The 25,394-nt window shown below is 27.5% G+C and overlaps 1 long non-coding RNA gene across 2 annotated transcripts; it reads right to left on the bottom strand.

Annotated features, from left to right (window-relative positions):
• Window positions 1-14,813: 14,813 nt before the first annotated feature.
• On the bottom strand, window positions 14,814-18,864 carry LOC136087753 (uncharacterized). 2 transcript variants are annotated; one of them, XR_010642036.1, is made up of 4 exons: window positions 18,573-18,864; window positions 17,094-17,162; window positions 16,824-16,953; window positions 14,814-15,054 (listed from the first exon to the last, which is right to left on the bottom strand). It is a non-coding gene; the product is annotated as an uncharacterized LOC136087753 (long non-coding RNA). The 2 variants fall into 2 exon arrangements; XR_010642035.1 differs by lacking the exon at window positions 18,573-18,864 and having other exon boundaries at window positions 17,094-17,383.
• Window positions 18,865-25,394: the final 6,530 nt, after the last annotated feature.

Here is a 25,394-nt window from a genome sequence, read left to right as displayed (position 1 = left end):
CCAGAAGTCTGCAAAAAACGTCATGCATTGTATTTTTTCTGGAATTTTTCCTGGAGAAATCTTCGCGATATTTTTTTAAGTCTTTGTTTCTCGATTCCCATGCATCCTCAGATAGTTGTCCTATGGGTAGTATTGCTGTTTTTGTTATTAAGGCTCCACGAATAAGTACTTTGTGTACTGTTGTAGGCATGTTGTACCAAGGATACTTTTCAACAAAAAGTAGTGCAGTTTCGGTAGAATAGTTATCGAGTTTGTCTGCGTCTATTGGAAAGCCACTAGATAATACCTGTAAAATTACATGAAACCGATTTATTAGTTCTAAATCCACTCGTAGAATATCAGCAGACACTTGTGAGTTTTTAAAAAATCTTCGAGCTGTATTTCCGTCATTTGTATTACCGCATCCTGGTTTCGGTCGATCAACTATTAACCCTAGCTGCAGCTTAAAAGCATTCTGGATTAACAATTTTTGTTGTAATATTATACTTTTTTCAATGTCAGAACGTGCTTGCCATTTTTTTATTCCAAGTTTATACCCAAGATGCAAAAAGCATTCAAAAAAGCGAATCCATGCGTGCAACGTTGATAAACCGTATTCCAATTTTGATTCGTCAACTTTTATTTCTTTAACGAAATTGATATTATTGAATTGACTCGAAGTAGCAGAACACAAATAACACCGCATTGTTGATTTCGTCAATGTTATTGCATTGCAAACTTTTCCGTCAATCATTATCATAACCAATTTATAATGTATTTTAATTTCTATTTCATGTTGAACAATGATGAGAGGAACCAGTGATTTAATTTTATCTTCAATATAGTCTTTTTCATTAATGCTTATATGGACATTTTCGTGAAGAAATTGAAGTCTGATAGTTCGGCAAAATCGAGTAGATGAGGGTGTCCTATTTTTCCATAGAATAATATCTTGACCTAAAACTGAATTTGTACACAAAAGTTGTAATGGTACAAGTGAAGTCAGAAAAACATTTGCATCTGAGTTTCTTCCATCGGCAAATCTCTGTTTATATTCGCTATGACCGGAACTAAAAATAAAATTTGATAAAATATTTACATTCAAGGAGTCAATTACATTTTGTTGAGTTTTTATAGTTCTTAAACAAGTGTGATTTAATAAAGATTGCAGTTTTACTTCGGCGCTTATTTCAGTTACCGTTATATCTTCAGGGTAACACATTTTCTTGGCTTCTTTAAGTTTTTCGTAAGATGGTAAAAAAGAAGAGCTATTCGCAATTGCAGCACTTCTTATAATGCAATATTGATGTTTAGAAAGCTTTGCTTCCATTAGTATAGAAAGAGCTGTTTCAGCACATAGTTCAGATGTTTGTGAAATTTGGGACAATTTAAGGCTCTCTATATAGTTTGCGACTCGGTGTTGAATTGTGGAAGGTAAATCTTTAACTGTAACTCCGGCATTGCATGCTCCTGAAGCCCGAAGCCTTATCTGAGAAGCAAATGCTAACTCGGATGAACTAAATGTCGAACGCATTTCCTCTGTTTTTCGCCGTTTCGTTCGTTCACTAGCTTCATCAAAATTCAAAGGTGGTCGACCCATTGCACTATGGCTTTTTCTCTCTTTATTTCGTGCTTGAACAATCTGAAATTATTTAAATTTTTAGTAAATATAAAAAAGTTTAAAACTTTAATAGAGATAAGCATTAAATAACTTACACAAATACTTGTTGAGGCTTTTAACCAAGTGTCATGTGTCTTCAAAAATATTTTTTTTGTTCGGTTACTACTTTTCCATTTTATTTTTAATTTTGTCAATACATTTTTTAGTTTCTTTTTATCATCTGTTGAAAATTGGAAACAAATTTTTCTTCTTAGACACAACTGTGATTGCAAAATATTAAGCTGGTCATCTAGATCTGAAGATAACTCGTTTTTTAAAATTTCAAAAATTTCAATTCGAGGAATTTGCAAATGATCTTTTTGTGAACCTTAGATATTAATTGAAAATATAATAATTGAAAAAATCATAAAAAAATTATAACTTTACTAAACTAATTAAAAATAAAGTAAAAAGTAATCGATAATGTATTATATTATATAAATTCGATATATAAGAGAAAGGTAAAATATACTGTTAATCATATGATTGTACATAGATATAGTTATTATGTTTTTTGAGAAACTGATTTTGTAAAATTCAATAAAACTATACAAAAATCGTCGTAGCTGAGGTAAAAAAGACGTCGTAACCGAGGGGGTTTGTCTCCCCCCCCTACACTCTAACTTTGTCAAAATCTCATTCATGTGTGCTACTAATTTTTTTGTAGTTTTATTGCACTTAACAAAATCAGTTTCTCAAGAAACATAATAACTATATCTATATACAATTTGACTGATTTTGTAAAGAAAACAAAACACCGCCATTTTGTTTACTAAAAAACACGACTAGCACTACACAATATAAGTTAATGAAGTAATAGGCAAAAATAGGTGCCTTTTATTTTAATCGATCTTTAGAATACACTTTTATGAACAACATCCAAATTATAACTAAGCGGAATCTCGCGGATTCACTACTTTTTCAATGCTTGAAAAATAGGTTAAAGAAAATAAATAAACTTTATTCTGTACTTTTTTGTTCGCACTTTTCGCATAAAATTTAGAGAAATAATATAAAACTTTTTACTAAAATATTATATAAATACCTTGAATAGTATCGTCCATAGTTAGTTTTTTAGTAACGATAAATAACTTTTTTGTAAACGATACTTATTTGACCACATTTTTTTTTTGTTTTTAAAATGCCTATTAAGTGTTTTTAATAACAGATGTTTAACTGCGTAGATTTAGGTAACTTTAAAATTTATACAATTTTTTCTTATACAATTAAATGCAACAGGGCTTTGTTTATGTAGTTTCAAAATAATAAAATCACAATAGTGATTTTTTTTTTTTTGACTTTCGGCCAGCTTTTTTGAAAATTAGCCCACTGTGGGATGGTTCAAAAAAGCACACTTTCAAGTTTAAAATTATATGGTCGATTGTGAAGAAAATTGTCTTGATGTTGTTTTATCATACAGATGAAATAACATCAAATTCTTTTTTTTTCAGTAAATTTTTGTTACTTTTTTTATTTTAAATTTTCAAAAAATTTAAAGTAAAAAAAATAACAAAAGTGCAAATCACAATATTTAAACAACCAGATTCCAACCACAAATTTAAAATCAGGCCCGTAGCAAGCTTTTTGTTTTTGTTTGAGAACTTAACTTTATGTAACGACATGAACCAAACTCCAAACATTTATATATTCATGTTTATGTAAAGCTTTTCAAAAGTATTGCGATAATCGGAGTCTGCTAAAAATAAACCTTTAAAAATGTTGACTTCCCTTTTATACCACTGGTGTGACAGTGATGAATTTATAACATTTATAAATACATTTTTTTAACATTTTAAACTAAATTTAAGTTCATTAACAAGTCTCTAATATCATGCAATAATCTCTTAATGTTCAAAAACTATGACCATATAAATTTTGAGCAACCTCTCCAATTATTTAGGGGATTTTAATGGGATTTGATAATTATCAAATTAATTTTTTTTCAAATATAATTTCGTCATTGTTTTTTTTTTTTTATTATTATTATATAAAAACATTCTTTAATACAGTGATGGATTTTTAATTTTTATAATTTTTTATTTTTCTTAATTTGTCGTTACAAATTATTAATTTTCTTTTGTAAAATATACGAAAGGCGGGGAAAAGAAGAAGACAAAAATAGTCCTATTACCAAGCCTCTAAATATCCGTACATAATAAAGACATTAAAAACTTGTCATTAAAAATTGATGATTATTTGTTTTTCTGAAGTTTGAGTTTAACAACCTTATTTAAGTTGACAATTATAGTTTCGTATTTTTTGAAAATATATCTAAAAAATTAAAATATATGTATCTAAAGTACCAGATTCTCCTGTTTTAGTATGTTATTTTAGAAAAAGGTGAATCTTTTTCTAAAATAACATACTAAAACAGAAGAAATATTGCATAAATAACAGAAATTTTGAATATATATATTTTTTTTTTAACATATAAATAAAATGAATTAAAAAAATTTTATCCATGAAAATATAAATTAAACAAAATACATGATTTAACTTTAAATGGATTTAAATACAAGTATTGCGTGGTATTATACCACATTAAAAACAATGTAAAAAAGTTTCATAATTTGAAAATGTAGCGTATTCTTTTATTACCAAACCAATTAAAGTTACTTAATCAACAGCATCTTTAACTAATAGTATTATTAATAGCTACGTACAAGTGAAGTCTTTAAATGTGTTGTTAAAAACCATATTAAACTCATTTAAAGACTTTATGGTAACCAAGAATATAATGGTGTCTACTTGCGTAAACTCTGAGATGTAATATTATGATTCTGAAAAACCAATGATTTTGGTTAATAAATATAATTTTGGTAAATAAAACATACTTAAGTGCCAAACTCAAGTATGTTCTTGTTTATATCACATTAGAATGTTTAGGAAAATGTAAAAAAGTTTTACAATTTGTACATGCAACAGTTCCTTTTATCAACAAACCAATTACAATTAACTAATCAATAGCCTCTTCTTTAACTAATAATATTATTATATAGTTATGTACAAATGAGGTTTTCTAAAAACCTTTTAATGCGTTGTTAAAAACCACATTAAACTCATTTAAAGACTTTATGGATAACCAAATAACCATTAACACAATGATGTCTTTAATAATTACATCAATATTACATCTCAAAATTTATGCTCGTAAATTATGAGATGTATTATTAATATTATTATGTAAACGCAATAACTTTGGTCAAAATGGTTTTTATAAGATTTCATATTAAATTTTCTTTAAAATTATGCAATGTTGTGGTATAAACAAAAACATACTAAAGTACCAAACTTAAGTGTGTTCTTGCTTATCACATAAGAATGTTTAGAAAAAGATTGAAACAACCACTTCATTTGGCGAGGATGTAAACTTAGTGTAAGAAAACAAAAACAATAAAAATTACTAATTTGTTGCCCTCGCATTAGTAGTAGGGATGGTAAATGTTTAAGGGCATTTTTGTATCCAGGCTCTAATCACCACAATTTTTATTTCTTTATCTACTTATAAATCGTTTTTACGCTACAGCTCGAGATATAGGTAAATTACACAACGGCCAAACAAAGTGTATTTTGTTATTAGACATACGTGGCCAAGGTGCCCAATTACTGTTTCTCTGGAACGATAACTTTTCTTAAAAAAACAAACAAAAAAACTCTTTAAATATATCTTAGTGCTTCTGAACTTTGCGGTTCTTGGTTTAGTTGCTTGTGGGACCGTAAGTTTTGCTTATACTGGCCTTGCAGTAGCTAGGCCACTGATACTACAGGCAGATAAAGATATAAGACTTTTAGAGTCAAAGGATATTCTTGAGCAGGTGGACTTTTTTTGTATCAAAGTGGCGAAATGCATTTACGCAAAAAAATAGTAAAAAAAGACTAACAGCTATGCCAATTATTTTCTTTTATAATAAACTACCCTTTCTGAGTCTCCCATGGGTATATGCGCCTTCTGCTAAATGCCTTATTTTAGCTTTGTCTAAATTCCAGACCTTTCGAATGGTTGGCCAGAGAGTGAACATTTTTGAGAAAGTTTGATTCAAAGAAGGGTTATAATAGTTAAAACTATCATGGACTGGAACTAGAGAGGGTTTTAATCATGGGTGGAAACCTATTATTGATATTTTTAAACTTTACAGGGAAGAAATACCTAAAACCGCGCAAATCGAATGTTGCGGCAAACTAAATGTTAGTGCCTTAAAGTTTTTCTTTTTTTCATTTCTTTTATACAAGATCATGTGAAAGTAATCTTAAAATATAAGTAAATTTATTTGCTTACTTTATATAAGTTACTTTTAATTTACTTTACAATTTATATAAAACGTAAGCTTATCTAATTTAAATTTGTTTTTATGTACAGAGCCAGAACCAGCTTTTTTAGGTTTTTGAGATAGTTAACTTCCAGACATGGAGCAAACGCCAAACATTTATATATTTATACTTATGTCAAATAAGGATGCTTTGCAAAAATTTGATGATTGGAGGCTGGGAACATAAAAGCCATAAATTTTGTGCCCCCCCCTCCTGCTCCAAACGTGAGAGCAACAAGTTGATCAAATATTTTTTGTACTGTTCTCAACTAGACTTATATTCATCGATAAATTATAAGTTTCATAGTATTATCTTTCAGGGTTCAAAAATAATGACCATATAAAATTTATAACCCCCTCAAATTGAGGGGGCTTTAAACTTTATATGGTCTTAATTTTTGAAAGCTAAAGTATTTTACTATAAAATTTAAAATTTATCGATGAATATTAGTCTAATTAAAAACAGTACAAAAAATATTTCATCAACTTGTTGCTCTCACATTTGGGGCAGGGGGGACACAAAATTTGGGGCTTTTTTGTTCATCGCAATTTTATGCATAGCATCCTTATTTGACATAAGTATAAACATAAAAATATTTGGAGTTTGCTCCATGTCTGGAAGTTAGCTATCTCAAAGACCGAAAAAAGCTGGTTTCGGCTCGATGTAATTTATTTTTAATAAAGATTTGTCATTACTTTTAAAATAAAAAATTCCTACTTAAAAAATATTATTTTATTTGTAAATTTAATTTACATTTGGTAGCATATTACTTTTATGTAATTTACTTTCATATGCAAGTTACTCTATAACATAATTTTTTTTTTAATTAGTTACTTTTATAGTTAAATGTAAATTACCGTTTGAGAAACTTTTATATTATGTAATGTAATTTTCAAAAGTAATTAACTTTTAAATGCAAAAGTAAAATAGCTTTTTCACGTGATTTACTTTACATGTAAAAGTAAATTACTTTTTGATGTAATCTTCTTTTACATAACTTTTTTTTGAAAGTAAAAAATCTTACTTGAAAAAGTAAAAGTCGTTTCAAAAAAATAAGTTACTTATAAGGAAATGTAAATTTACATAAAACGTTTCAAATTACTTATGTAATTTACTTTTTGATAAAAATTAACTTACTCAAGTAAGTAAAAAAAAAAAGTAAGTAAAAGTGCCATCCCTATTGATTAGTATTGATTAATATTGGCAATTTCCATTATAAGAATGTAAAAACCATCTCAAGCTGAGTTTTTATTACTGAAAGTGGTTTTTATTAGTATGAATAAACTTAAAATTATTTTTTTGATTAAAATAATAATAAAAAAACACTGTTTCAGTTATTTTTAATTAATAGTTGATCCTGAAAAAGATTTTATTTTGAAAAATTGAATTCAAAAGATTCTATGAAAAAAACGGATCAAATAATTTCAAAAATTTTGCGCCAAATTAAATTCCTTTAAGCTGAAGAATTTGAAATATTTTGCAAAAATTATATTCAGCTCATTAAATTCATATTAAGAAAACCGGTAGTAATTTATAACTAATTTCGAATAACATTCTTATAGTTAAAATAGTTATGATTTATTTAACAATAAAATAATTGAACCTGTCATTTTGAAAAGGGCACAAGTCCATTTATTTAAACTATTAAAAATGAACAAAGCATGGTTTTTAATAAAATAATTTCTACACTACTAAAGAAATTAAACATAAAAGTAGATATAGCATATACCAATATAGCATGGGGCAGTACCCACAAATCTAAATTACAACCACTTTACTTACGTCAAAAACACGCTTCAAGACTAGTATACAACAAAAGCAAATTTACTCATGCTCAACCCTTACTGGAACAAATGAACGCACTAAATATATTCCAAATAAATATTTTTCAAAATATACTTTTCATGTTTAAATATAAACTAAGTCTGGTTCCAGAGCATTTTACAGCACACTTTTTTAAAAACAATATAAATAAATAAAATACAAGAGCAACAGGCAACTTTAAGATACCTTTTGAAACAACAAGACTCTCAAAATTCTCAGTTACATATCGTGGTCCCTATTTATTTAACAAATTAGTTTCCAGAAACGAATCACTATTAAACTTAAACAATGAACACTCTCTGAAAAAAAAGCTAAAATCTACAATAATCAAATTAAACAACTGTAAGGAATTTTTTTAAATCTGAATAAAGAAATAAATAAATGTAACTTAACTTTTAATACAAATCGATAAAAAAAATAATGTTAATAACAAGGTACATAAGTAACACATACATATATACCTCGTATGCAACTAATTTTTTATGTCTATTACACGTCTAAGAAAAAGGTACTCGATGACTAGACTGACTTAAGTCTTCTGCGAGCTTCCTATAACTACAAATAAGTAATTCTTTTTATCAATCTTATACAAGTTTCTTTTTTATCATATTTATACACTAACGTTATTTTGAAATGTGGTAAATAAACTTGTAGTGAAACATTTAAACTCTCCTTCAAAAAATCAGCAGATTTATTTTTATCTATTGTAGTTTTTATTTTAATTGGAGTAATATAGAGATATATTTCTCGGATTATTTTTACTTACACGTTATTATATTGTTGTAATTGGTATTTATTTTATTCATGTCTCGGAGTTGTAAGCAACTATATTTTTGTTTACCTCGTATATTTTGAACTTTATATTTATGATTTAAATTTGTATATCTTTACTGCCAATCAGTGATTGGTAACTTGTAATTACTTTGTAGTTGTAAAATAAAACATGTATAAAAAAAAAAAAAAAAAAAAAAAAAGATAAATCAAGAACATATATAACTTATGTAACTTTTATTTTTTATAAAAAAATATAAATCATACAGAAATTTTTAATTTAAATTTATTAACTAATTGTTAAAAGTTTTGGACTTGTGTCCTTTTCAAAATGACAGGTACAATTGACAATTCCTCAAAAGTTTTCATAATGAAAAATGAAATCTTAAAAGATTCTATTGCAAATTAAGAGACCTTGTAGAAAAACAGTTGTTTGACTAAAAAAAATGAGAATTGTTTTTTAAATAAGTTAACAAGTTTTTTAAACGAATTTTATTTTATCAATTAAATCCAGATTGTTTTTTACCACCATGATAGAGTTTAAGAAATCATTTGAAATGCGAGTACGTAGATGGCTATAAACCAAAGCGAATCCAGAGAAATCACGTTCAACTATTACGCTAGAGAACGCTACACCGTAAGCTACTTGCGAAATTTCATAGAGACGATCCCATTTTGTTTTTTGATTTTTCTTCCAGTAAGCAAGAATGTTGAACTCAACGTCTAATGTCACTCGCGCTTCATTGAGAGCCTATTTTAAAATTAGTTGACGAATATCTTCATCTGATTCTGAAGATGCATTAACAATACCTTGCCTTGTTCCTCCTCCAGTATATTCAATGAAACAGTGTACTTTTTCAGCTTCAACATCTACTGAGTTCATCGGAATCATCTCATCAGAAGTATTTGATGAATATGACGCATTTAATTGTATGGATTCTTCTGTTAATGAAGAATTTGACTGTTCTTGTCGAGTGCAAAGTTTTTGATGGATTTTGATCAACTGTATGATTCCTCTATTCAACAGTTCTGTATTAAACAGTTGATGACCCAATGTAAAGCAAAATCTAGGATCCAGAACTAAAGCAGCAATAAATGCTTCACATTTAAAAAAAACTTGTTCTCGTGTATTAATTGCGTTGGTCAGTAACAATTTTAATCCCAAATCACCTGCTGGAACGTCCTCGATTTCTATTTTCATTTGAATCCATCGAACGTAGAATTCACTCATTGATAATTTTGGTGATAGAAAATCCATCATGGCCGAATGTATTGGTAAAAATGCGTTGAAATATTCATCTATTAAGCTCCATGATGCATCATTTAACTTTAACTTGTCGTGTCTTATCCTTTGATATGATTCTGCGTTGGTATGAAAATCTTTTATCATCAAAAAAGTGGAATCCCAACAAGGTGCAATGTCTATACGAGGCTTTTTTAGATTTTTATATGTTTGAATATATGCTACTTTTTTGGATTCAATAGCAACCTTTCTTATATTATTCAATGCATCTTCAAACATTAACGTTACGTCCTTGGCAGCTAGCTGACACACATGTGCGCCACAAAACATGGCTGAACAGAACAATCATACCGATTTTTCAACGCAAACAGTGTGGGCTTCACTATAATTCCCTTCTTCATTCTCTAAAGCGCCAATATCAATTTCTTCGTCTTCGAAATCTATAAATTCGTCACCATAAATTTCAAGGATTACTTTCATTTGATCTTGTGCATTTTGGAGAATATTTGAAGCCTTCATCATATTCTTTCCCTGATCTGTGCAAGTTGTGTAGATATCATTAGCATATTTTCCAATTTTCTAATTGAGCAGCCAAAATTTCGCCAAACTGTCGACCTTCTTGAGTAATTATGCCTAAGGTTCTGTCAACGATTTCCCCGTCCTTGATATATCTGCAACTAACTCCAAACACGTTTCTTCCATATCGCGACGCACTATCAAACATCAGCGACATAAAAACATTTTCAGTTTCCTCTCTTATTAGCGAAAAAATATTTTCACATGCATGTTGAATGTAGCGTTTCATGCTGTAAAGATTTATGAAAATATAGAATTTTTTGAGTGCACATTCATTGAGTGCCTTGTAGCTGGGGTAGCTTCAACTAATTCAATTTTGTCGGCTTTTTCTTTGTGTTTTCGAAGAAGGTGATCTTTGAGGTTGCTTAATTTGCCTTTGTTAAATTTTTTGCACATTTTACATTTTCTTCCTTCTTTATTTATTTCAAATTGAGTTTTCACTTGTTCATTTAATAAATTATTCTTCATTTTTGACTTAAAATTGTAAGGAAAACAAAATAAATAATTATTAAAATATATATTTCACTCAAAACATTTTATGCAAGTTTATGGCAGTTAACTATGCAATTATAATGCAATTGTCAGTTTTTTTAATGATAAATGTATCATAACTATTATAACTATAAGTATATTATTTGTAATTAGTTATAAATTATTAGAATCTTTTGAATTCAATTTTTCATAATGAAACCTTTTTCAAGATCAACTATTAATTAAAAATAACTGATAATGTTTTTTTCTATTATTATTTTAATCAAAAGAATAATTTTAAGTTTAGTCATACTAATAAAAACAACTTTCAGTAATAAAAACTCAGCTTGAGATGGTTTTTACATTCTTATAAGGGACATCGCCAATACTAATCAATATTAATCAATACTATCAAATGATGCATCAATACTAGTCAATATTAGTCAATACTATCAAATGATGCATCGCTAAAAAGGGCAGAAAAAGACCTTTATAAAACAACTGATGTTTGCTTATTGGATTTAAAATAAAAGTTTTATAAAGCATAACTGTTGCAAAAAAGCAACAAATTCGTTAAACTATTTTCCATTTACTCTTTAAATTAAGCTGAAATGCGCACTAAATTTGTTAGATTGAAATAAAATAATGTCAGACATAAAATTATGTCAAAATATGTCTATAGAAAAAATGTGGGACATATTTTATGTCGGCAGAAAATATGTCTAAAAATATGTCGACAGATCTGCCAGACATTTTATGCCGTAACAACCCTGGCCTATCTCATCTCGAAAAATCTGACCATCGTATGATGCTAAACTAATGAATCTTTTGCTCACCATGCAGATGAGAAAAAGTATTATTTAACATCATAGTGGAGTAGAAGTAAAAAATTTACTAATATCCTTGCAACAATCTAAAAATGTCGTTTTTATGAAGTGTGAATGTTAATCTTCCTTTAAGTACATTTGTACTCAAATTTCTTAAGCATATTTTGTTCATGATTTGTTCTAAATGTTTTTCTCATAAGCTGTTATTAATGTTTTTCTCTTAAATTATTCTCTTAAGCGTTTTATATCTTGAAATGCTATTAATAATCACACTGGTCACAATGGTCATAAATTGTTTGTCTTTTTTAAAATTCAATACTTTCATGAATTAATTTTATTTTTTATACTTTTATTTATCATAATTTTTTAATTGAAATTAAAACCCGGTATACAGCGGGAATCCCCTTACAAAATGAAAATGTTGAAGTTTAAAAAAAAAGTAGTTGTTGAAAGGCATACTTTTTAATTGGTTATCAATCACATTCTCTACCTGAAAAAAAAGAGTGGATCCAATTAAGAGAAAACTCATCTTGTGGCTTGCTTTTTAAGTAACAGCTTCAGATAACTTGATATATTTCACCTTTGACTTGTAGATTTTTTAAAACTTACTGTTCGTAATGAACAAATCATGCTTTTAACATTTCAATTTTAACTAAATAGAAAATATCTTTTTATCTTAGGGGGAAAAAACAACTGGGTATATTTTTGAGTGATTACAAAAAAATTATTAGCTACAGTATACAGTGTACCACTGCATATTCTGCAAAGTATGTACTCTTAGTTGTTTCCATAGCTTAGATTTTTTAACTGCTACTCTGCAAAGGAATTTAATTATATTGGTAGATGTCTGAATTTTTCGAAGAGAAAATTAAAAGTCCAATCTCGTGATAATGTTATTAGGGCTGTTTGAGATTGTTAAAAAACATTGTAAAAAAAGTAAACATTTTATCAGTGTAATAATTTTTAATTAAGAAATTTCCAAGGAGTATACCATTTATAGGGTTTTTCTGGTTAAGTGATAAAATTAAAGATTCTATTCAAAGCTATCAAAACATATAAGAACAGGATTCCATCTAACAAATTTGATAATTTACTTTTTCTTAAAGATCAGCTAGCAGAATGAAAAATTACTATGTGGGACATTGATAAGCGAAGACAAAAAAAGTATTGTCTTGATATTGAATTTCAATTTTTTGTATGTTTCGAGTATTGTGTGTTTATTAACTTCCGGAGTATCTTGAGCATACCGAATACTGTGTGTTTATAAACTTCTATTGCCTTTTTCGAATATTGTGTGTAGTTTTAAACTTAAAGAATGCTTTTTTAAAACATCAGCACCATAGTCCTTAACGGATATCAACTAAGTTTCGTTTTGGATTTCATATTGAGTTATAAACTTTTTCAAATTCTCAGTTTTTTTGGCTGTTATAAAATTATTCAAATCTTCAGTTTTAATGAACTAATACTCTTTTTCTTCTTTTTAATCATTTCCAAATTCATTCTTAACAATGGACACACTTAAGCACATACTTATATATATACTCATGCTTTAATACATTTTGTACTAACAGTTGATTATGTAGACACAAATTTAACCGACAGAACCTAAAAAAGAAGGAAGCCCTTCCAAAAGGAGGACGGTTGATTACCTAGGACCTTTTGGTTCTGAGTCAGAACTCTAACCATTTCGCCACGGATACGAACTCTAATTTCTGCAGCTTAACCTTAATGGGTTTTGAATTGAGTAAAAAAAGCAGAAAGGGCAGTAAGAAAAATAAGAGGAATGGAGAGATGAATGGAGGAGGACAATGGTATTGTAAAACATTGTATAAAACACTAAGCAAAATTTATTTTTGGCTAGCGCAGTTCTAAACAATTATAAATGCATTTAAATTATATATATATATATATATATATATATATATATATATATATATATATATATATATATATATATATATATATATATATATATATATTATATCACATTTATCAGAATCAATCATTAAATCGACAACAGATGCCTCAATCGGTTTACCAGATAGATTTCGCTGGTTGTCAACTAGTAACAAATGAGACATCTGTTGAGTCAAAAGGTTTATTGCATCCATGCTATTCTTTGTAACTTATCTATAAATTAAAATTTACAGCAAATATTTTAGATATGGTATTAAATTAATACTCTTAATTTCAAATCCTAATACATGCAATATAACTTTGTTGTTCAAACTTATTAACACAAATGGAACTGTTAGTTTTTTGTGTTAATAAGTTTGAAATTAGTAAAAAAATTTCAAACTTATTGTGTTAATAAGTTTGAAATTTTTTTCTATAAAAAAAATAAAAATAGGTTCAAATACCTATACTATCTCCTCTATTCGAATTGATAAAATTATATGCCGATTCAACTTCATTTTTTTCTTTTTTTATACAACTTTAACGGGGAGTCAAAATTTTTTATACATTTTTTATCGTTGCGAACAAAATTGCGCTTGAACCGAAACTGATATAAAAATAATTTTAGCACTATCTTGTTGGAAATTTAATTTTAATTCTGATAATATAATTTTTATGCAGCTATGACAAAAAGTTAAATAAAAAATCAAAAAAGTAAAAAAAACTTGTTTTTCTAATAAAACCGCACACTCGATTAATTACTTTGTTTAGTTTTTCGTAAGTGACCTCCCAGCAAACATGACAACGTTGAATCAACGTTGAAAACCGGTCGCAAAAGATGTTGCGGAAACGTTGACAAAGTAATCGATTTTGCAAAGATATGTAACGTTGTTTAATAGACGTTGATTAAACGTTATTGCGTAACGTTGAAAAAACGTTACTAAATGACGTTACAAATGCGTCGCAACTAAACGTTGAAAAAGCGTTACATAAAAAGCGTTGAATAAACGTCGCAACTTAGCGTTGAAAAAACGTTACCTAAAAAGCGTTGCATAAACGCTGTTAAAGCAGTCTATTTTGCAAGGATTTGTAACGTTGTTAGTAAAACATCAATTAAACGTGACTCAAAGACGTCGAGTGGAGGTTGAAATATAACGTTGAATCAACGCTTAAATGCGCTGTATAAAATATCGCAAAATATTATTAAACGTAATTAAACGTGGCTATAATATATATTGAATTGCCAAATAAAACTAAATTGTAAGTTGAACTCTGCCCTAGCAATATTTCCAAAATCAATTTTTAATACAAACAGTAATATACAATGATAAATATAAAAAAGCTTAACGTATACAATTTATAGATATATATATAAAAATATAAATATTTTCTTTAAAATTTATGTGTGTGAGTGTTTGCATATATATTTATGCAATATATAAAAATACAATTAACAGGATATCGTATCGATAGGCCAGGATATCATTGAGATACAGAATCTAAATCAAAAAACAAAACTTGTACAATTAGTAGTCTGAAAGCAAATGTAAAAAAAAAATGTTATTAAATTAGTATAATTATTATTAAATTTAAAAAGTAAATATATATATATATATACATATATATATATATATACATGTATATATATATATATATATATATATATATATATATATATATATATATATAATATACATATATATATATACAACTTATTTATATATATAATTTATAATTATAGGTTCAGGTATCACTCCATTGACTAGTTTTTAACTATATGAGTGACACCTAACCTTATTTATGTAAGTTTATAAATATTATTGTAAATTTTCATATTTTATGGTTAAATAAATGGATTATTATTATATATAAAATATATAGATAAATAAATTACATATATATATATAAATTCTATATATATATATAAATTCTATATATATATATAAATTATATATATATATATAAATTATATATATATATATATATATTTATTTATATATATATATATATATATATATATATATATATATATATATATATATATATATATATATATATATACATATTTATTTATTTATTATACAGTAAACTCCCGGTTATTCGAAATGGCACTTATTAAAATTTTCTGCTTATTCGAAGCAATTTTTATTTCCTGTGCTTTGTCAATAACTACATCTACATGTTTATTATCAAATATAATGCTTTGTCAATAACTATTTACTTAAAAGTATTAACATCAAAATTATTTTGTTAAAGTTATTAACAATAAGCATTTTAAACTATATTTTTTGGAATTTATTTTTAGAAAAAGTTAAAATAATAATAATGGTTTATCATCAAAATTATTCATTGGACATCAGATCTTGAGTCACTTTTGATCAAAAAAAGGGCCTAACCTACAAGCAACGTGATGAAAAATATCAAGTATCAGTAAGTGGTGTTAGGAAGATGTGTATAAAGTATGAAACAACTGGTTCTGCTGAAAATCAGAAAAGACTTGGTCGCCCCATTAAGACTTCAACAATAACCAATATCCTAATTGCACTGATAAAAAAAAAATTCAACAATAACCTAAAGACAGAATGTTGAAAATCTTAAATTAAATGTTTTTTATCGAACTGTACAGAGAAGACTTAATTTAAGTGGTTTAATAATTTAGGTGGTTTAAATAAACCTTCTCCAGAAATATAAACCCCTCATTAGTTGTATAAGCAAAGAAAAACTTTTAGCATTTGCAAAACTGCATATTAACAAGTGTGAGGCATTTTTGAACTTAGTGTTATGGACTGATAAGAATAAATGTCAAATACTTGGCTTAAAAAACGACAAAGAGTTTGGCGCAGACCTTGTGATGCACTCTTAGATAGAAATTTTACAAAAACAGTCTAGCATGGAGGTGGTTCGCCTATGGCTCGGGGATGTTTTGATTCAAATAGTGTGGGACGACTGGTGAATGTTGAATGTATAATGACAGGGAAGTTGCATGTTGATTAGCTTTCAAAAAGTTAATGTCAATCCGTTTAAGAATTGATAGCAAATTTTTTTTTCACCATGACAACGACCCTAAACACACATGCAAAGGGGCATGTGTGTTTAGGGTCTATCTATATCTATGTATATATGTATCTATGTATATCCATATAATGTATATGTCTATATATATATATATATATATATATATATATAGACATATACATTTTATGGAAGTCAAATTTTACAATTAAAAATAGTCACAATTCCATACATAAATTAACTAAATTAAACTTACTTGAATAGTTGTAACTATAAACCATCAATTTAAATCATATAATGTACTTTGTTCATAAGATGGAAACCAGTTAAAACCATATCATTCCTCTATCTTTGATCCACCAGAACTTTACTAAATAAACTTACACCTAAAATCAAATTATCACATGTCAAAAAAATTTAAACAGTATTATTAAAATCAGATATGACTAATAGTTATTATTAAGTTTTATTTATTTTTCACCATATAAATAGTTAAATGCAAAGAGAAACACAATCATTCACTAACATAATTACTTTCATTCTTTTTTGGAGTCCTCTGTAGTCGTAAAATTAAATCCTTCGCCTACTTCTTTATCTAATAATAGATACTTATAAGTAATTATTTAGTAAAACAAATATAAACAAAAATGTAAAAACTAAAATGTAGACCCAGTGCAAACAGATTACGATATATATCTAGGCAATCATAATACAATAAACAGATTCAAAATTTTACTTATCCCAAAATAAAAATAAGACTTATTAGATGTTTATTTGATATAGTACTTCACCGTTAATTATAGAAGTTTATTTGATATAGTACTTCACCACTAATATAAAACTATAACAGTTTTTTTATTCATATAAAACAATTAAAATAGCAATGAGTACTGTAAAATTTAATGACCTCCAGTAACTTTAATTCTTTAAACTCTAAGCTTGTTCCATGAATAATCAATTGGAAAAATATTATAGGCAGCTTATATATATATATATATATATATATATATATATATATATATATATATATATATATATATATATATATATATATATATATATATATATATATATATATATATATATATATAATGTATGTATATATATATATATATATATATATATATATGTATATATAAAATGTATATATATATATATATATATATATATATATATATATATATATATATATATATATATATATATATATATTCATAATTACATGCATTAATACATAATATTAAAATAAATAAAAATACATATCAAAGGTATGTGATAAATAATAAATGTTAGAATTATATATACAACAGCAACTCTAAAACTAGGACTAGAAATATAAACATTATATATACATATATAAAATGTATATATTTCTTTTATATATATTCATAAATTTACCCATATTTATATGCATAAATACATATTATTAAAATAAATAAAAATGTATGATAAAGAATAAATGTTAGAATTAAATATACAACACCAACTCTATAATTAGGACTTAATACTTTTCCTGTTAAAATTAGAAGTTTTTCAAAAAAAATGGAAATAAAGTATCTTATCCAAACGTGTTTTTATATAAAAAAAACTTAATAATGCATACTTTCATTATTGGTTGAAGATTTTATACTGAATATTTGCTTGATAATTAGGGTAAGGTGTTTAAAGTTTTTCAAATAAATAAAAAAATTAGTCTGTGAACAGACTAAATTTAGTCTGACTTATTATGTTTTATTAATTTTGATATTACTTAAAACATCTGAATCTTATTAAAATTAAGTGCTATTTTTAACTTAGAAATAACATATTTAATACAACTTTGCAATTTATTAAAATGGTCATTTTCAAATAAATAAATCATCAACAAAAATAACCTGAATAAACCGAATATACTCTGAGATTTATGTATATTATATACAATTTGATGCAAAATCTAAAAGTTTTAAATTAGACGCAATAAAAAGAAGTTATAAAACATAACTTTATCAAAATATTTTTTTTATACCATCTGCATGCATTCTATTAAGTTTTCGTTGCCTTTTCTTTACGGCAAATTATTTTTGTAATGGCTAGTTAATGAGACAATAATTTTCAATGTGTCACTTCCTTAACGTTGTCAAAACAACGTTTAATTAACGTTGGCAAAATAACACTTTTTCAACGTTTTTTAACTACCACATTTTCAACGTTGGTATATGTAACGTTGAATAAGCGTTGTTTCATAAATAGCTTAAATACGTTGAAAAAGCAGCTAATGTCTAACGTTGATAAACCTTCAACTTTGCGACGTTTTTACAGTGATTATTTGCGTACTTTTATTCAACGTTGAACAAACGCGGTTTTTTGAGAAGATAATATAAGTTGATATTTATACGCTTATTCAACGTTGAAAATGTGACGTTTAAAAAGCGGTTTATTTTTAACGTTGATGAAGCATAGATTTTGAATCGTCTTTAAAATGGCTTTTTGCGTAAGTTGATTCCACGTTGAATAAACGTCTTTTTTTGAGAAGCTAAATTACGTTACAATTTCAACGCTTATTCAACGTTTAAATTTACCGCGATTTAGTATACAATAACAAACATTGATTCAACGTTGAAAGCGCGTTGTTTTTGTGACTGTAACGCTTTTTCTACGCTGCGACCGGTTTTCAACGTTGATTCAACGCTGACATGTTTGCTGGGCTAGCGCCTATCTTTATCTAATTAACTTAGTGTTAATTCCGGTTTAATTATGATGAAATATAATGTTATTTGTTAATATAATAAACTCTTACTCATTAAAAACCAATTATTATATTATTTCTCAATATAATCGTCACTAAATTCAATTTAACTCACTCACTTTAACATGTCAACTAAAAAAACAAAAGCATACAAGTAAGACGATATACTAGCCGCATTAACTGATATGAAAGAAAATAAAACATCACTGAGAAAAGCTGCATTCAAAAATAACAACAACAAAAGCTTCCATGGCTCAGGTACAACAACGGTACTCTCAAATGAAACAGAAAGATTGATGGTGCATGGCTTCCAATTACTTGGTGACTGGGGTTATGGTTTAACCCGAAATAAAATCCTAGAATTTGTATGTGGCCACCTTTAACGCGAAGATCAATTGCACTTATTCAAAAATGGCAAGCCTAGTAAAGACTGGTTTTATGCCTTTATGAAGAGATGGTCAAAAGAAATTTCAACAAGAAAAGCGGATAACTTAGCATCTAAAAGAGCCGCTTCTTGTACGCCAGAAATAACTGATCGTTATTTTGAATGCGTTGCCAAGCAATATCAACAAACTGGTGTAACTTAAGGGTCACATATTTGGAATTGTGATGAAACAGATTTTTTGAGTGATCAAGGCAAAGCAACCCTAGTGTGTCGAAAAGGGACAAAGCGTGCATTTAAAGTTACTGGCCACAATAAAAAAATTCATTATATTGTAAACAATTGCTGCAACGCTGATGGGCATTTTGCACCACCATTTGTGATATACAAAGCCAAAAGAAACTTTCGCCCTGACTGGGCAAGAGATGGTCCAGTTGACACCAAATGTTCAATTTTAAAATCAGGTTGAATGCTCGATACGTTTATTGAATGGCTGAAGCAAGTATTTCTAGTTGAAACTGAGCAAATTGATGGTATTCATATTTTAGTATTAGATGGACATACAACTCACATTGCTTTGGAAGCGATATTGCTGTGCAAAAAACACAATATAATCTTGATTTGCTTACCAGAGCATTCTTCACATATTATGCAACCATTGGATAGAGGTGTCTATTGTCATGTTAAACAAGCATGGAAAGAAATTCTTACAAAGTATTACAAAGACTCAAAATGTTAGAATTTAGATAAACAAAATTTTCCACCGTTGTTCAAACTGCTGTACGAGATTAATAAATGTTTTACATGCTTGCATAAAATCGCTGGTTTCCAGTATACTGGCTTATTTCCACTTAATAAAAACAACATAAATCATATGGCATTAGCAATCACACAAACGTTTAATCTACCTCCATCAACTTTAGCAACTTCACCTTCACCATCTTTCTTAGATACAGTTTCATCACCTTCAACACCCGCCGCAGCACTTACTCCAACTACACACCAATTACCATCTTTCTCAACTACACTAGCTTCAAGTTTTTATAGGTATCAAGCATGTGTTGAGCGTAGCAAAAACAGTATTGAGATAGAGTTGAAGCAGGTTTTTAAGCAAGAAATCAATCGCATGTTAAGAAATCGAAGCAGAGCAACATGTCAAAACTTGGCGGAAAATGTATTACCGAAGAAAATGTGATCGAGTTCCTCAATTAAAAAGATGAAAAAAAAGCAACAAAGGGAGCCGTGAAAGTTACTAAACTTAACGCAAAGCGCAGACTACACACAGAAATTTTGCAATGCGAAAATTCGATGTGTTGTGGAAAGAAACATGTTTACCAAAGAAATATGTAGTTGGAACTAAATTTTTTTGTTGCAAAAAATGTAAAAACTCTAATATAGTTTCCTAAATATAAGTTGTGTTAAAAAAATAGTAAAAAAAAAGTAAAAATTTAAAAATTTCAATGTTTTTTCAAGTGTGCGTTTTATCAGAATGTCGCCTAAAATAGGGTTAGGACTATTGTAATTGTAATGAAAACAATAACAGTAACAATAATTATTGTTATTGTATTAACTTAATTTAGAAACAATAACAATACTTGTGATTTACAACTATTGTAGTTCTGTAATACAATAACAATAAACATTGTATTGCAATTCATCTTTATCAAACAATAACAATATCTGAAAAAAAAGTCAGAGATGAATATAAATACGTTAAAATACGTTAGCTTTTCTACTTTAATGTAAAGTATTGTAATTGTTTTAATCAAAACAATACAATAGTTATTGTAATTTTATTTCATTAAAACAATACAATAGTTCTCGAATTTTATTGTATTGTTAGAAAAAAAACAATACAATACTTATTGTAATTGTTTTTCATCACAGCAATACAATACCAAAATAAATTTTTTATATTGTTTCTTTAATATTACAATACAATATTATTGTATTGTAATGTGTAATTGTATTTAATTTTTACAATTACAATTACAATAGTCCTAACCCTAGCCTAAAACCCCACACTTTTTTTTTTTTTACATTTAATATTTTTGATAATTTTATTATTTATTTTTTAACATATATTTATACTATCTTATGTAGTTTTTTACTATCTATCTAATAAAAGAAAAAAGAAAAATAAAAAAGTTACTTAATTCTTATTGATAAGTATGCAGTTTGACCTGGTTTTACTCTATCGATTTAAATTTCTTGGCTTTTAGTTAATAATTAATTTACTATACTTTAAAATACTTATTTATTATACTAACTACACTTGATACTTATTTACATCAATATTTTTTACATATTAAAAGTATTTCAAAAATAGACAGAGTTGCGCAATATTTCTTCAGGTGTTTTGGAAACTTAGACTATAACAAAATTTTAACTCTCTCATTAGGATTTATTTAAAAAGCTAAAATGGACAAAGGAAACAGGCAAAAAAGTTATTTCAAATAAGTTAGCTCTATCTTTTTGAAATTTTTTTAAAAAAGCTTTTCTGTAAAAAAAAATTTTTGACAAATTCATTTTATTAAGCTGTTTTTATTACTCGAGTTTGCCAAATATTATATCTGTTGCTTGTGCCAAAAATCGATACTTTATGCAAATGGGAATCAAATGGATCGTAATCTCAAAAGGTGATTAAAGTATAAATGGTTTCCAATCATATATAAAAAAATATAACGGAAATATAAAAAAACAAGGCAAAAATGGCCAATATATCTATACAAAGTATTAACCCTTAAGAGAAAAAACGATGATATTTTTTTGAGAAACAGAAAAATATATTTTTCTTGAGATAAAATAAAGATATAAACTAAAATAAAAAACTTCAAAAAAATATTATATTCAACTTAAAAAAAAATCAAAAAAAACTTACACAATGAGATAAACCTTTATGTTAGCTAACATAAAGGTTTATCTCATTGTGTAAGTTTTTAAAATAGCCATTAAATAGCCATATGGCTATTTAATGTGACAATAATTGTCAATGTGCCACTTCCTCAACGTTGTTAAAGCAACGTTTTATTAACGCTGGCAAAAAAACACTTTTACAACGTTTTTTTAATTACCACATTTTCAACGTTGGTAATGTAACGTTGAATAAACGTTGTTTTATAAATAGCTTAAATACGTTAAAAAAGCAGCTAATGTCTAACGTTGATAAACCTTCAACTTTGCGACGTTTTTACAGTGATTATTTGAGTACTTTTATTCAACGTTAAATAAACGCGATTTTTTGAGAAGATAATATACGTTGATATTTATACGCTTATTCAACGTTGAAAATGTGACGTTTAAAAAGCGGTTTATTTTTAACGTTGATGAAGCATAGATTTTGATTCGTCTTTTAAGTGGCTTTTTGCGTAAGTTGATTCGACGTTGAATAAATGTCTTTTTTTGAGAAGCTAAATTACGTTACAATTTCAACGCTTATTCAACGTTTAAAATTACCGCAATTTAGTATACAAAAACAAACATTGATTCAACGTTGAAAGCGCGTTGTTTTTGTGACTGCAACGCTTTTTCTACGCTGCGACCGGTTTTCAACGTTGATTCAACGCTGACATGTTTGCTGGGAGCCTTTAGTGAATGATTATATGTAGTCAGTTTCAGTAATGAAATTACCCATAAATGATTTTTAACTTTTGAAACCAACGTGAAGGTAAGCCAAGTCTTCTATTCTTAGTTGTTCTAACACAAAACAACACAATAAAAACATCACAAAATTAACAAAATCTTCAACACCTTCACTTCCAACAAAACCCCAAGTAATCACTGTTAGAGTTGGATGCGACTGGAAGAGAAAAGATAAAATTTATAGAGCAAGATAAAGATTAACAGAGACTTAAAAGATTGCAAATTAAATGAATCAAGAAAACAAGATAAAGGAAGCGAATTCCAAAGAATTGATGTTCGAGCAAAAAAACTAGACAAATAAGAATATTTGGAGCACTAAGGAACAATCACAGTAAAAGGATGAGACTTAATTGAATGACAAGTAACACGAGAATAATTTTAAAAGATGATACAAGAAATGCTAGTTCTTTATAGCTGTGTCTATTAGTATTTATATAAAAGAGAAAGTGAAGTAATATTGCGACGATGTGATAATGGTTGGAGGTTGGCAGCAAAAGAGTTGGTCCAACTATGTTTACAATGCGTTTTTGCACCTTGTCTAAAAGAGAAAGACCATCATTGGGAGATCCGCCTTATATATGGGAACAGTATTCCATATTAGGACGGATTTGAGATTTATAGAGATAAAGAAAATAATCCTTAGTAAGGAAGTGGGGAGCACAATAAAGAGATGCAACCATAGCACAGCGGGCTAGAATTCACTTTTACTGGACAAAGTTCATAACTAATTTAATATTAGGTCTGTATTGACTAAAATTAGGATGAGTAATAAATTGGTGTCTGCGCTTCTTATGAAGGTGTTAACTTTTTAGTTTGTTACTATGGGTACCTAATTTTGGGTAGCAAAAACCAAGTTTTTTTTTGCAGATATTTTTACGAGTGCTATGTTCACCAAATTTTATATATGTAGCAATATGAATATATTTTTTATTTAGTTGCTATGGATACCTAATTTTGGTTAGCAACAGCTTAATTTTATAAGTTGCATATGTTTTATTTGTGCTATGTTTACTATTTAGGACGTGTTTTTTTATGAAATCCTTGCTTTGATCCTTGCTCACGGAAAGCAAAACTTTTTTCCGTTTAATATATGATTAACTAGTGTTATTACACGTTGCTAGATAAACTTGGTTTCCTATAAAAAAAAATAATATTCTAGCTTAGCTAATTAGTTTTTCTAATTAGCAGATTTTACAAGCGTCTACAGAACTCTTCAAATTTGTATAGGTATTATAGTTCCCATGCATTCACAACCACCGAAAATCTTTGACTATGTATGCTACAAGTAGTGCAATCTTAGTAAGTGGTAGGTCTTTATATTTAAAAATACAAAATACTTATGTACAATATAATTCAGGCGAAATTACAAAATAAAAGAAAGGCTTTCTTTTAAGAGTTGTACAACACCATCTGGAAAGTTTTCTTTTTTAGGGTGTTTAGGTGATCGTAAAGCGCTGATTACTGGATCGAATGAGCACTTAAAACGCCGTAAAAGGTCTTCGTTTGTCTTTGAACGCAAACACTTCCTGAAAAAAGTTCGCGAAATTTTTTAAATTCTTTAATTCGTGCTTCTAAGGTGTCTTCACTCATAATCCCAATTGGCAACACCATCTGATCATCAACCTGTCACCCATGTATCAAGATTTTGTGCAAGCTCTGTGGCATGTAGTACCAGGGATAAAGTTGTATAAATAGCTGTGCAGTTTCTAAGCAATAGTCTTTTAATTTATCAGCATCAATCATAAAATCAGATCACAAATTACACAGCACAACACATATCTTTTTAATTAAACGCACATCAGCATTGGTAGTTGCTGCTGTTTGTTCAGCATTTCTGAAAAAAAATTGGGCAGTACTACAATTATTTGATGATCCAGAACCACCAGACCTAGGGATATCAATCACCAGCCCAACTTGATTTCTGAACCTAGATTGAATTAAATACTTTTTAGCTTTAACTTTTTCTTTGTCTCCATTTGACCTTGATGCCCATTTCTTCACTTCAGCTATGTAGCTGACTTTTAACAAACACTCTATGCTACGAATCTATGCATGAAGTATTGACAAGCCACACTTCA

This window comes from Hydra vulgaris, chromosome 12, assembly GCF_038396675.1.
Source record: "Hydra vulgaris chromosome 12, alternate assembly HydraT2T_AEP".
Classification (NCBI taxonomy): Eukaryota; Metazoa; Cnidaria; class Hydrozoa; order Anthoathecata; family Hydridae; genus Hydra; species Hydra vulgaris.
This window is presented reverse-complemented; position numbering and strand designations above follow the sequence as displayed.